This window comes from Grus americana, chromosome 11 (genome assembly GCF_028858705.1).
Source record: "Grus americana isolate bGruAme1 chromosome 11, bGruAme1.mat, whole genome shotgun sequence".
Taxonomy (NCBI): domain Eukaryota; kingdom Metazoa; phylum Chordata; class Aves; order Gruiformes; family Gruidae; genus Grus; species Grus americana.
In genome coordinates this window covers 15163210-15177278 of record NC_072862.1, presented here as the reverse complement: position 1 = coordinate 15177278, position 14069 = coordinate 15163210, and the positions used below count along the sequence as shown (strand labels likewise).

The 14069-nt window shown below is 36.6% G+C and overlaps 1 protein-coding gene across 16 annotated transcripts in view; it reads right to left on the bottom strand.

Annotated features, from left to right (window-relative positions):
- Positions 1-14069, bottom strand: part of ERC2 (ELKS/RAB6-interacting/CAST family member 2) — a 509200-nt gene that overhangs the window by 55651 nt on the left and 439480 nt on the right. For all 16 annotated transcript variants that reach the window (XM_054838820.1, XM_054838822.1, XM_054838825.1 and 13 more), the window contains one exon: positions 4507-4697. The gene's annotated coding sequence lies outside the window, so the exon portion shown is untranslated. The remainder of the gene's footprint in view (positions 1-4506; positions 4698-14069) is intronic.

The window sequence follows — 14069 nt, the reverse complement described above, 5'->3', positions numbered from 1 at the left end:
CAGTGGTAATGACAGTTGCCTTGGATGCATTAGATATTCAGCTGGGTTTAAGTCTCTATTCAGCTGGATTCAGAAAAGGAAATTGAACCAAAGTCACATGTCTTAAAGGATAATGCCTTAACTATTAAGCTCTGGGTATTGTAATGCAGATTTCTCTCAAAGTTTCTTATTGAGCAGTTTCATTTTCAATAAATTAGTTATTTGCTATTTGAAATTAAAACTTCCTAAAGGAAGTTTCTTTAAACTGCCCTTGATATGACAGAGGTTTCAGGTTTGATAAAGCAACAATTTCTGTCAAAAACTCTGTTAACGTGAAAAATTCCCTAGCAGCTTCGGTATTTCCAAAAGCAAATGCAAATAAGTTTCAGACATTTGCGCACAGTCCTTTTTTCCTTTGTGGCAACCATAAAGAGGGGACAGTGAGACCAGGCCATGCAATCTTTTCCTGTTCAAGATATCAAGTAATTTAAGGCTGGGGAATCATCCATCAACAAACCTCTCATAGAAAATAAAAAAAACCCAAAATATGCAATAAAATGAAAACCATTTTAATTTAAAATTGATCAAGGGAAAACACAATAGCATTCATATTACCTTTTTTTTTTTTTGCTAAGTGACAATGTAGTTGACAATTTTTATAACTGGGAGGATAAAGACTTTAATCTGAGCTTTAATTAACATATGAGTCATCTTTACTGTGATTTCCTTTTTATTTCCTATCTGTACACTTGAAAATATGCTGTTCCCAAATTAAATACTAGTTTTCATGTGATTTTAACCATAAGTCTGTTTTTCATTTCTATAGCTTGTCTTCCATCTGACTGTTACCTGACTCTCTGAAGATGCTTATTGATCACAACTGTTTAATATTATAATTGCCTTATGCAAGGCTTCCACTTCAAAGCAACTAGAATCTTGTAATATAGTTTATCCACAGTTATAAAAAATTATTCATTCTTGAGGACATCAACTTACCTCCAAAGTTTACCACTCTATCAAATCATCGCTTTTAAAAATTTTCCCTTCAGTAGAAATGTTTCTGTTTTCTCCACTCTCCTACTTAATTTTCCAATTCCAGTTTTCTTTCAGTCCTCTCTATCCTTCTTTGTCATTATGTGGGTTATTACAACGGGTTTTTAGCAATTTATTCATAACACTGGTATCTAAGCACCCATAGATTTCCTCCTTTCACATACTGACAAACAGCCGCTTCTCTAGAGCGATCAAGTAAACACGGTGCTAAGCAGTTCCCTGCGCTGGTAGGTCCCCACGCACACAAAATCATTAATTTGATGTTGACTTATAGTCTTTATCAATTGAACTTCTGTTCATTGTGAAAGGAGAGATAGTGCTAAATTGTGTAAATGGTAGTCCTTCTAAAGACAGATTATGAGACAGGGAAAGTCCTGTGTGGGGAACCATAAATGCTGCCAAATGAACCGCACATAAAAATCGACTCAGTCAATAGCCAGGATACAGACTGCATCCTTCCTACTAGTGCTGAGTGCTATCCTACTGTATGAAAAGCTCCACTGCAATGAAAATAGACACTAGCGAGGCAGAAAAAGACTCATCTTTAAAACCAACAGCCTGTCATGAATATAAGTTTCTATTCCCACCACTCCCAGCCCCAATTTACCATATTACAAAGCAGCAACAGTTCACAATGTAATATATTTGGATACCAAACTAGGTCATACATCTACCGCCAGAAAACACCTCCAGTGTTTTAAACAGGTAGAAACAATACTAAAAGAACTGCTAAGGAAGTCCAAAGTTCTAATTTTATACTGTCTGTAGTTCTTCAGACTAAAAATAATTTACGGAAGTAATTTTCAAAATTAACATTTCTCTTAAAAAGAACACCAGACTCATCCTAGTTGATCTTAGACTTGACTTACCAGAATAATTCCACTGAGGCAGATAAATGCATTTGCATGAATAAGGACCTGCACTGCAGGACTTAATAAAAACGTACGTACTGGGGGGGGGAAGCCTAGAATTAAGTCAGAAATTTTGACAAACATTTGGTTTTTAACTGCAATGCAGCTAATTTAGTTGACTTCCTGAGTTCAGATCTAATGCACATTGCTCTACAGAACTGCCTGAAAAGCATTAACACATTTAAAGCAATTTCACTTTTCAGAGCTTCAAAACCCACTGTGTTTGTCCATGGTTCATAACTGTCAATGCCCTTTTGAACCACAAATTCTTCCTATCACCTTATTTAATAATAACACATTCTTTTAAAGTTAACTTATGTTTGACAAACAGGTTCATAAAAGCCCTCAGTTCAACATTCAAAGGAGCTCTTAAATTAAAATAAACTAATTACAGGACTAAAAATATGGGAATTCAAAATGGGACATGAGGAGAATTTAGGCACCTCCAGCCAAAATGGTGATCCTCAAGGCCCCTACCTCATCTATGCTCTGAAGCCAATACAGTTTTCTATGGTAAGACAGGCCAGACACAGGAGCTGCGTCTCCATGCATGGCCAGAGTCTACGTCCCCAGCCAGGTCAGAACCTCTCCCTGCACAGCTTATGTCTAAGCCCGGCTGGCATCTAGAAATGAAGCCCACCCCTGCATAGATGATCTGAGGAGTTTGATCCAACAGGTGTTCTCAAAGCCGGCCTAAGCCAGCCTAATAAACACCAACCAGGTGGGTTTCCTACAAAATTCTTCAGGTGCTATTTCTTTGTAAAATGGTACATAAACAGCAGTCGTTCCTAGCCTAGCAGCAGGACTACTCATCCCAGAAGCAAAATCCCCAGGTTCAATTCCTTCTTCAGTCTAGAACTCAAAGCAATGTCTCTTAGCAGCATGTTCTAATCAATAGGCTACAGGCTGCGTTAAACGCGGGGGTGAGGATAGGGATATATTAAAGCTCTCCTGTTGAAACTGTATCATTGTACAGAAAATAATTCAAGATTCATTGGGCCAGAGAAAGAACACAAGAGGGAGCAAGAGTCTGTAGCCTAGTGATTTGGGCACTCAGCTGGGAAAAGGAGTCCTGGGCTCCTGGCCTTTGCTCCTTAGAAGGTTCCTGCAATTTATCTAACAGCCTTTCAATAATGTAAGTCCTAGCTTCAATCTGGCTACGTTTTCCTTCTTGATCTAAGTTTATAAATAACATTTTGTATAATCACATTTATCATTTTGAATTTCACAAACATCAACAGGTCTTCTGTATGCTTTTAGAGCTAAATTTTAAATAGAGAACATTAAAAAAAGTGCCAAAACCCTAAAGCTTATTTCATATTAACTTTGCTTTATATGTACAAAAAACCCAAGAACTTACTTGAGAGCAGGTTAAAAATAATATTAACATGCAAATACATTTATTTACCTGTGTCAATAATGCTGCTTTGAATTACTAAGTTGGAATTTATTTTTTTCATCTCATCTTTCTCAGGATGTGGTAAGATTTTTAAGAAGTTATAACAATAGTAACAGACTTCTCGTATATTAATTCTGCTCAGTTTCAGTTTATGATTCGCTGTTAATAGTATTTTCATTTGCTGGTTCTCATTCCCTAGCACAACAGTGCAATGTCATGCAGGCGACTGTTTAAATCCAAGCAAGTTTACCCTGAAATTCCCACTCCAACAATTTCATGGACATATTTCCGTTTTTGCTAAACGTTCTTTTTATAATAGCTTCATTTTGGGCCTAAGCCTACATAACAGGGTCCTTTTAAATAATATTCCATGCCTTGAAACATATTACAAAAACTGTTGTATCAAGGCAAGTTATGCAACAGCTCTATGGTTTTAGCATATTTACTCTGTCACGCCATATGTGAGACTACAGCCTCCACAACAAAACCTTTACACACTGAAGTCATTATCTCTGTGAAGTCTGCAACTGGCATTTAAAACTTATTGATGGCCTGGGTATTGGTGGCTCAGTAGGCAGCACTCTTGCCGGAGGCCCAGAAGGTCAGAGGTTCACATTCTGCTCAAAGAACAAGTTGGACATATTCCAGGATTGTGTGTGGGCTGTGCTAGACTCCTAAAGGGGCAGTCCTTAGGACAGTAAGCGAAACCTTGTCTGGTTTGTGGATATCAAAGTCCTCTTGGAAATGGAAGAGGAAGAGTAAGAAGCAAGTTTAACTTGCCTGAAGCAAGTGAATGAAAACGAGCGTACTTGCCAGGGACCTGGATTGAGCTGTGTGCGCTACATACGGAATGGTACAACTACAGTACACTGAACAGTTTTAAACAAGCCATTTTGGTCTTTGTGGTAAACACATGTTCAAGAGACAGGTACAGACTGCCAGGCGTGCTCAGCACTAGCTAACTTCCATAAAGCAGAATGACTCACGCCATGGAACTACCAAAAAAGCACGTGTCGTTTCGGTAAGTGAGGAGTCTAAACAAAAAAGGTTTAATGCTGGTAAAACTTCAGAGCGTACTATATAATTACTGAAAAAAATTTTCGGCCAAATATCCAAGTCAATACTAACAACATATATAGAGAAGAATATAAATTGAGATTCAACCTGCTCTGGTGTTAAACTTTGATACTTGAATATCCCAGATGTCTCCCTCCTCCTCTTCTTCTTTATAGACAGGTAAAGATGGATCTCTTGAAGGAACTGGGGATCACACTCTAGGCAAAGGTTGGACAGGTGATCAATGTACAGCATGAGATTTTGCCGTGGCTATGTGCCTCCAACAGTGACTGGATCATCTGGTTTAGAAAAACAATTAAAAATTGTAATACTTTCTAAAGAACTTATTTAGGGAAAAATTAGCAGAAGGGAGAACAAATTATTTTTATAACATGGAATGTATCACAGAACTTCTTCCCATATAGTTCATTCTAAAAATTCATTTATTTCTTATTTAACATTTAGTTCATTAACTCTTTAATTCCTTAGCAGGTAGTCTTTAGAAGCTTGTATCCCATTTCTATTGGCAGAATATTCAATAGTTACCGATGAGATATGAAGCTATTTTTAGAAGTTTCAGTTTCTTTTTCTGGTGTTTAATACAACCATACCAAGTGCCAAGGCCATGCCTGGCCCGTTATTTAAACAGGCTTTGGAACAAGCCACTACTTATTAGCCAAATGGGATTCTACTCTGTAGTGCACTTCAGGGAGGTATTCACAGAGGTTAATGTTTGTTAATGAAGATTCATCTCCCAACACTCCCTCCACAGACCTTCAGTCAATAGACTGAAAGAGCATTTTCTAAAGGACCACTCAGAGCACATAAAGTGAGACTGCTCCTTCTAGCATTTAGGAACATCATCTTTTATCTACCTATCTTGTACATAGTGGGGGTTTTTAACCATCACAGAAAAACAAACAATGCCCTCCTTCCCAGAAATATCCATTAATGTAATGGACCTTTAGGTTTAAGTTTGGTGAAATCAACCTGTATTTAAGCAACAGTGTTTACACACAGTAAAAGAGATCATGAATTACAAGCATCATGACATCTATAGGTTATCACACAATTAATGTGTAAGCAATGAGTTTCTTAAACAAAACAAGTTAATGATAGCATTGTTTCTAGTTTAGAGACAGAGGAATCCATAACATAATCCCAGTGCAGATTTGCAGAGAATTATGAGTTCATTTTGTCACTAAAATATGAAAAGAAGCTATTTCAAGGAATGAAGGATGTCCTCTTAACCTGTGACAACAAATTTGTTTGCTTTTTTCTCTTCTCAGTAAGAAAGCAATTAGGTTTTTTTCCAATAAAAATATCCTTGTCCATATATAAACACTCCTGGTAATCATGTAATTACCTTACCCAATCAGATTAAATTGCTGTCAGTTGAGTTCCCACTGTTGATTAACTTTCGTGTACTCTAAACCTAAATGAAGTCTTTGGTAAAGTCACTTAGACATTTACAAAGGTGTCTCTATGATTCCAAAAAGTATAACAGCAATATATTATTTGCTATAATCATCAAATATCCAAGGTCAAGGATAGATCACAGTGGACCCCTTTTTTAAAACCCAAAGAAATACAGAATTAAACTGTGTTGCTTATTTTTGTGTTTCTTGCCATGACTTCTAAATGTAATAGTAACCTTTGACCCACACACATTAAACACCATAATTATGTAATTAAAACTAATTATGCAATTTAACATACATATTTTTGTCCTACAACAGGCAGGTCAATTACCTCACTCATTGACCTTGGAAGCTTTCACAGTTTAAACAAAACAATGAGGCTTTCAATTAATTTTAAAGTACAAACAGAGAAGGAGCAGCAGAACCACAAGTCTTCAAGCTAATATTGCAGAGACGGATCGCTTACAAATCTCTTCATTTTGTATTACATAAAATAAATCCCTTGATAAAAACTTCTAAACATCTTTCCTTCTTATATGATTCTATCATTAGAAATGTTAACACATTTGTGAAGAAATTGTATACACATTACTTGCCAAATGCAAGCAAAAAGGGAGGCCATATATTATTCTTTTCTTTGTCTCACTTCTTTTCTTCAGTATGGTTTCCTTTGCTTCCTCCTGTATTTCTCTAGCTCTCTCCCTGTTTCACCTTCACTTTCTGTAGTCTTTTTCTTTGCCCCTTTTTCTTCGTTGTCTTCGCCGTTCCATTACTAGCTGTAAAATTTGATAGTAATTTATATATTATCCAACTGCTGTAGCCATTGTCTGTTCCAGTTTCCGCTTCCATCTCTAACCCCATTCATGGGACGGTGTTTCTCGTCAGATCCTGGCTCCTGCCGCTGATAATCCAGCACACCGAAGGAACTCTGGACTGCAGAAAGCTACAGCTAGAAAAAACATGGTACATGCTCTAAAAAACATTCTAAATTTTCCAGTGCTGGAAGCTTGGTACAAGTGAGAGATGCTTGATGAAATTATTGAAATAGGTTTTCACCTGGGTAATGTCTTTATTCTCTCAATACACTTAGGTAAGCTATAGCTACTGCCCTGAATTTTTTTAAATGGTACAACAGAGACTCATGCAGTATTACGTTGTGTCCAAGGAACTTCTTTCTTTTCATAGAGTAAAATGAGCATCATAATTCAACCACATTTTTATTTTTCAGGAAACTAAATCCCATGCACTAAAAAACAATTCTTAAAGCAAGTGTAAGCCTAGGAGCTCTACCTTAAAAAGGATCACATTCTGCTGTCCTGTTTTTTCAATTGCTGGTTTAGCCACAAATAGATCTACCAAAGTTAACGGGCTTAGCTGTGAAGTGACAGACAACGTATACACAGGTATAGCAGTCAAGCTTTAAGTTGTTTTCTCTAAACCTTGTTTTATGTGGGGAACAGAAAATAGCTACTGGCAAAATACATACGCAAATCTTTGCTGACTTCTTGAAAGTAAGGCAAAAATCTCTACAGTGCACTTCGTGTTTTGGTGTCATTTTTAACACCGTTTTTGGAGTCCTTTCAGTTCTCTGCTTTAATTAGGCCTGACTTGCACAAGCAGCTCAAAAAGGTATCAGTAAACCTTTGACAGAATGGAAACAAGGAGCACTGAACTCTGAATGAGGAGTTACAACAGGAAAGAAACAATTTAAGATGGTAGCAGGCCTTACTGCAACATTAAACCTCAAATTGGATCTGATTTATATAAAGTAAAGCAATATTTTGAAATTGTGCCCCAAACTTCTGGACAATAGTTTGAAGGAAAATAATATAGTGCATGTACAGCAATTCTGTCCAAGGGAACGGAGGAGATTATTCCTTATACTCCGATTTAACGAAAAGGTTCCTTCTGTTTTGAACGGAACATTAAAATTCTATTTCAGCTCATAGAGCATCCCAAGCAGAGCAGCAAAAGAATGTGTGAAGGAGTCCAAATATGGTGCTATTGAAACAGAGCGGATTAGAGGAATTGGGACAGAGTCCTACAAGTGGCTAAACAGCAGCAGGAGATCAGCTTCACAAACAGCAGGATGCTGTGCTTTCCAGACGTGAGTGACATAATACAGGCAAAACAATCAAGATTTCAGCTGATAAATGTATGCATTAGGAAAAGGCCTCGCTGCAGAACTTTCATACTCAACAAACTTTTAGGTAAATTCTGTAGACGTAATTTACACTGGAGAGCATTTTGTCTTATATGAACATGTTACGTTAATCATGTAAAACGGAATCCTTTATAACATAAAGACAATAATTTTTAAGAGCCTAAATGCAGAAAACACAAGAGTATTTGCTTAAGGATTCAGTAAATGGATAAAGACAAAAGCTTTTGTAGTTTGACACAGCTTCAATTCTGTCCTGAGCAAGTTTATGTATATTAGATTAAACAGACATAAAAATATTAGCACCTATTATCTAGGATATCTAGAATGAATAAGTAACAGAATTTATGTAACCCTATTGATTATTCATAAATTCCATATTATAGCAGTAGCACTAGAGAGGTTTTAAGGTTCCGAAGGGAACGGTTGCATTTGTAAAGAGATACATTGAGATATTAAAATAAGATGCACTTAATGAAAAAAGGATCAATAGATCATTTTGATTTCTAGATTTGATGGGATTTTATAAAATCACACTTTCACTCTAAACATCTATTTTTCAATCACACTATTTTAAAAATATTTTTAAAAGGCTGAGATTCCACTTATTTTCCATCTTATGCCATAAGCAACCAGAAGAAAATTTATTCAACTGCTTTTTAGCTAGGGAAGTGCAAAATACTATGCATAAAACATTCCTTTGTCTTCCCCAAATTCTTCTCTGTCCTCCACAAAATATTCTTGTGGACTAATTACTTTAGTAAATTTGAAAAAAAAAAATATAATTCTTAGGTCAAGAACAGATTCCAGCCTGGAGTAGAGGCTGAACTTCTCCTTGACTGTTAGAACATTGTGAGACAAGAATTTCTGAGTGGTGAGGTAACTGCAGGAGGCCTGGTAGAGAGCTAAAGAACATAGGAGCACACCACCGGTCCATCCACCACAGCACCTTTCTCCTGTGGTGGCTCCTGGTATAGTCTCCCAGTTTAAGCAACCTTCACAGCATAGATTTTATGCATTGCAAACGATCTCAGCGTTTAATAGCCTCTGATCAATTTCCACCCACCCCCCATGAATTAATCAAATCTCTTTTTGAACCAGTAAAAACTTTGGCACTCACAGCATCATGTAGCAAGAAGTTCCATAGATTAATTGCAGTTTATAGAAATAAACACTCCATCCTTCCCTCTTCTTTTTTTTTAAACTCATCAACTGCTAATTTTATTTGATACTGAGATTAACTGTAATATTAGAGATTGTAAGTAGGTGTTTTGAATTCACTTCTTCATCAGGGATGGCTTTGTATGTTCTGGAAACTCACAGGCATTTGGTTAAACCTTAGTAGTTCTCCAGTTAGCAATTATCCAGTTGACTGTTCTCATTCAGAAATCAGTTTAAGAGGTAGTTGTGCCTTTGTGAACATGAGCTATAGTGATTAAAGAGACAGGACAGAGAAAAGGCCAAACAGAAGCACAAAGACACAGAGTTCCCCTGCCATGGCTTGGGCAACCACATAAGAACATCATGACATTTGCAGAAGACACCTAAAGACTGTATTCCCTGAGCCCTTTCTCAGCACATGACTAGAAGTTCACCTATCATCTGATCACAAAACAGGCATTTTGCATCACATGATTGAGGGAACATGACAGATGATGTCTGTATTTTGATCATTTGATGGACATATAAGTAGATTTATGGTCACTTCTGAAGAAAGACCAGATTACACAGCAGATCAAGTTCTAGCTAGCTGGCTCCAGTCTATGGATCTTGTCACAAGTTGGCCATCTGTGTATGATGTGCGTGATTTCTGGAGATCTTTCATAAAACTGTACGATCAGGAACTTGAAATGGTGTAGAGATAACCATAGTACTCAGCTCTAGTCCCCTGCTCAGCTGAAAATCAACTAGACGATTCTGCTTCTCTATTACCTGCAGCATCGTGCAGTTATTGAAATATGTAGTCATCTTGTTCTCATCACCACAGGGAGTGTGACTTATTTACATGTACGGATGTATTGCACATTTATAGCATGTTTGGTACAGAGCAGAGCAGCTCTGTAAAAGCTGATTAAGACATTATGCTGAACTAAAAATTGGATGCTTTGCGAATATCTGTGTTTTGGCCTTTCCCCAAACGTCTTTCCCCCACAAAGTGAGAGAGGACAGCTGGAGTAGACTAACTTTCTGTACACGAGAGACTTTTTTTTTCTTCCCTTTTGAAGGTATTACTTGCATGTTATTACATTTACATAAAGGATCTTTATTTTTTCCATATATAGCAAATTGCACTCCAGTATGTGAACGCTGCATAGCCATTTCCCCCCCAAATACAAAATAGAATTATCCTCACTGTCAGTCAAGCTTTTTTCCCCCCATTACAAAGAATTGATGCAAATCTATTTTTGTTTGGTCTGTTTTATGCTGACAGCAATTAATTCTAAAGCCTACAGCATAAAGACATACAACTATCACATATGTTTTTAATCTACAAGCAAGTTATCTAATTATTTTAGGTAAACTTTATGATCACAACCATTCTTACCAACTCTGATATGATAGGTTATTTTCTTCTTAATGGCTTAAGACTCATATACACTGCTATGGGGAATATACTCAGGAACATTCCTCATGTTTTACCTCCTGATCTTGAAATAATAATATAATCAATGAGCACGTATTGTTTATACTTATTAGTAAAAAGCCACTAAAAGCATGCTGGGAAATAATATTCCATGCCTTAGGACTCAAACAAGTTCTCTTTATAAATAGAGCTTGTGTAAATCACAGACAAAGTTGACAAATTTCATGGATTAGTCATGGTGAAAATATCAGATTTCACGGTTTAAAACAGATTAATAGGAAAATCAGAATCCTGATTATCCAAATTCTGCATGTTGTTGAAGAATAAAATGAAAAATAGTGATAGTTCTGGAGTCCATTCACTTATTTACACTTGCACTGAGTCACATATAGAGTATAAATCTTCCTCATCAACCAAGTGCCTTGTAAAATCTCTGAGATCTATATTTAGCTACATTAGGCAAGACACACTAGAACCAGAACATCAGGAATTATAGAGACTATATTATATTCAAGCTATTTCAATACATTTTTCCATCAAATTATCCTAATGTGAAAATATTTTGTCACCTTATAGAAAAATTTTAACTAAAGGAAGAAACAGACTTTTAAATTAAATCTGCTATTTTTCACAATTACTTACATTTGGTGCATTTAATTAAAAACTAGGGAAAGAATCTACTAAAGAAGTTCCACTTTAACAGAATATCTTGGTATTCTGGTAAAAATATAAAATTCATGCCAGTGAAAAACAACATTTGGAGTTAAGAGAAACTATCAGTTTTCATGTAAAACTTCATGGCTTTTAAGTCTTTCATGATGATGTAATTTAAAGTGAGGCCTTATTTAAAAGAGAGGTTACATATAACCATGTGATTCAAAGAGACTTGTTGACTATATAACTATTTGGCTTGATGCCTACATCTCTTCTAGTTAGTTGTATAGACCACTTGTCATCTTTGCGTATGAAGACAGCCCATTTGTCAGACATTTGCTTTAATTCTTTTTCTTTGTCTTCTTTACAATATCCTTCATATACATCCTGGTCATCAATATCATATATCTGACTGGAGGATGGAAATTCATTTGTGTCTCCGTCTTATTTCCTTTGCATGCAATCCTCCTGGGTCTTATAGGATGTACTTAATAAGAACCACATTACTCTGCTAAAGGAAGTCCTTGAGCAGACTTTGAGCAGCAGTATGGCAAATTAGTTTCAGAACGTGGAAGGTCAGGTTGGAAATAAAAAGCTGCACTTATCTGCAGTATTTTCAGCAGTTCAGAAAGTAAGAAAAAGAGGTCTAACTTTCGAGAAAGGATTTGTTTGATGTTTTTCCTTTAGAAAGCTGGACTAATTTAGCCACAAAAAATAATGTGATGGACATTAGCTGAAACAAATTAAAATTAGCTTTTAGTTAAATTCACATTTTTAATATACGAGCAATCACACTTCTCTTCCAAGTGTACTTAAGTGCTTTTGTTGCCACAAAAGGAACACATAGAACATTATCTGCAACAAATTCTACACCATTCAAACATTTAATAGTGTGTTTGAGTTTGAACATAAATAGCCCTTTAGATGGCTGGAAATGCCAGGTTTATAGCTGTCCTTGCAACCTTAATTCTGCCCCCTGGTGTCTATAAATTATGGTTATTTCTAACTAATGCTCACACATTATTTTTCACTTTAGGATCCCAGTGTCATTCTGTTCACAGGCTAAATGTTTCTTACAGAGTGAAGTTGCCTTTCAGTACTACCAAAGGTTTTAAAATGCCGCCTTTGCTAAGCATCGCCCTGAAACTCTGTTACAATTTGCTTCCGGGCTTCTCCGTGCTGCTCCTCACCCTATCTGGATATCTCTGGAACACTAACAAACTGCTTTCTACATCTTCTTTGTGATATGAAGAGAGCATTATTATCTGTGTGGGAAAAGATGGTGCACAGACACTGGGCACAGTTTCAAAAGTCTTTCTTTGTTGCAGATGTCTTGGTCGTTTGCTCTACTGCATTAGGCTTACTTGTGTAAAATTATTTGGGTTTTATAGTCCTGTTCATTTCTGAAACAGTTGTATAGACTTTAACATGTTATATTTGACACATCTCTATAAAATAAAATTGTACATTTTATTTTCCTCATTTTGGAGATGGTAAAAAGCGACTTTTGCCTAGAGGCAGCCCAGAGAACTGTTAGAAATGGCCTAAAACTCAGCACCATTCCTGGTGCTTCAGCACTGGTCTTGTTCCTGATGCCCAGATACTTTTACTACCACAGCTGCGGTGTTGCCATTGCGCTGAGGTACTTTGAATGCTCTATACATCTGAGACAGGTCATGACTGAAATAAATAGGAGTTCTATATCTATATTTTGGTCTACACAATTTGTTAGCACGTAAGAAATCTACAGCAAGAGAATGGATAGGGCTAAGTTGGCCAATAACATCATTGCTTGTCTCTCCCACGGTCACTGTCTCATTTAATATGCAGCTCAAGAATGTATTTAGCATAATGGTAGCAACCATGGAAGAGCAGTGAGGTGCTACAGAACAGGTAGGAAATGGCTGCATAACTGGAAAGCGCTGTAACATGTACCAAAAAGGGCACCAAAACAAAAATTGCACGAGCTACTTTAAATCTGGCACCTCCTAACTTCCAGACTTTTGATTTACAGGGTAATGTCCATTTAATGAAGCCATTTTGGTGACTTGCAACATGAATTTGCTGTATTAAAAGACCAAAGTTACAGACAACTTTAATGACGGCTCATCAGTATTGGAAGCAAAGTTTGAGCTCTTACCAGTGACAGCTGAAGTACAGATATTCACCACTGAAAATAAGGCTGTGGTTATTGGGGATCACTTCCAGTTATGGGGTTGTGCACTGAAAGGAAAAGCTGCTAGCTTACATACCTAGGCAAAGGAAAGCATTTTGGTTTGCTTTGCTCTGTTTATTGTCAAAACGCACCGGAGCATTAATCCCTCGCTTATTCGCTGAACAAAATCCGAGTGCCTTCTCCGGAATGGCCATGCAAACTAAAAAGAGTGAAAGTATGGCTTTTGACTCTTTAGACCTACCAGCTTTTCCTCCCTATTTTGAAATGGATCTGATCCACAAATCGGCTGGACTTTTGGAGCCTTTCTGTTGATTTCACAGTTAGGTGACATACAACGTGGAGGAGTCTGAGCAATGCATATGGTCAGGTTAAAAATAGGCGATCTACCCTTTGTTTTTACCATCTGGTTTTCAATCACACAGACCTCAATGGTTTTCTCATTATCTGTTCTAACATCAGTAAATTAGAATCAGCTACAAAATTTAATTTAAAAAATTTCTTCATAGAAGCAATGAATGCATCATTAAGACCCAATAACAGTCTCAGTAAGTCTATCAAAAACCTGCCATTTTCTTTGGCAAGAGCAGATTAAAACCGAAATACTATGAAAATTCCAATTTACTCTCCAGTAATGAGTTTATGTGTTCTGTGTCTGTATTTCATTCTCCTCAGTGA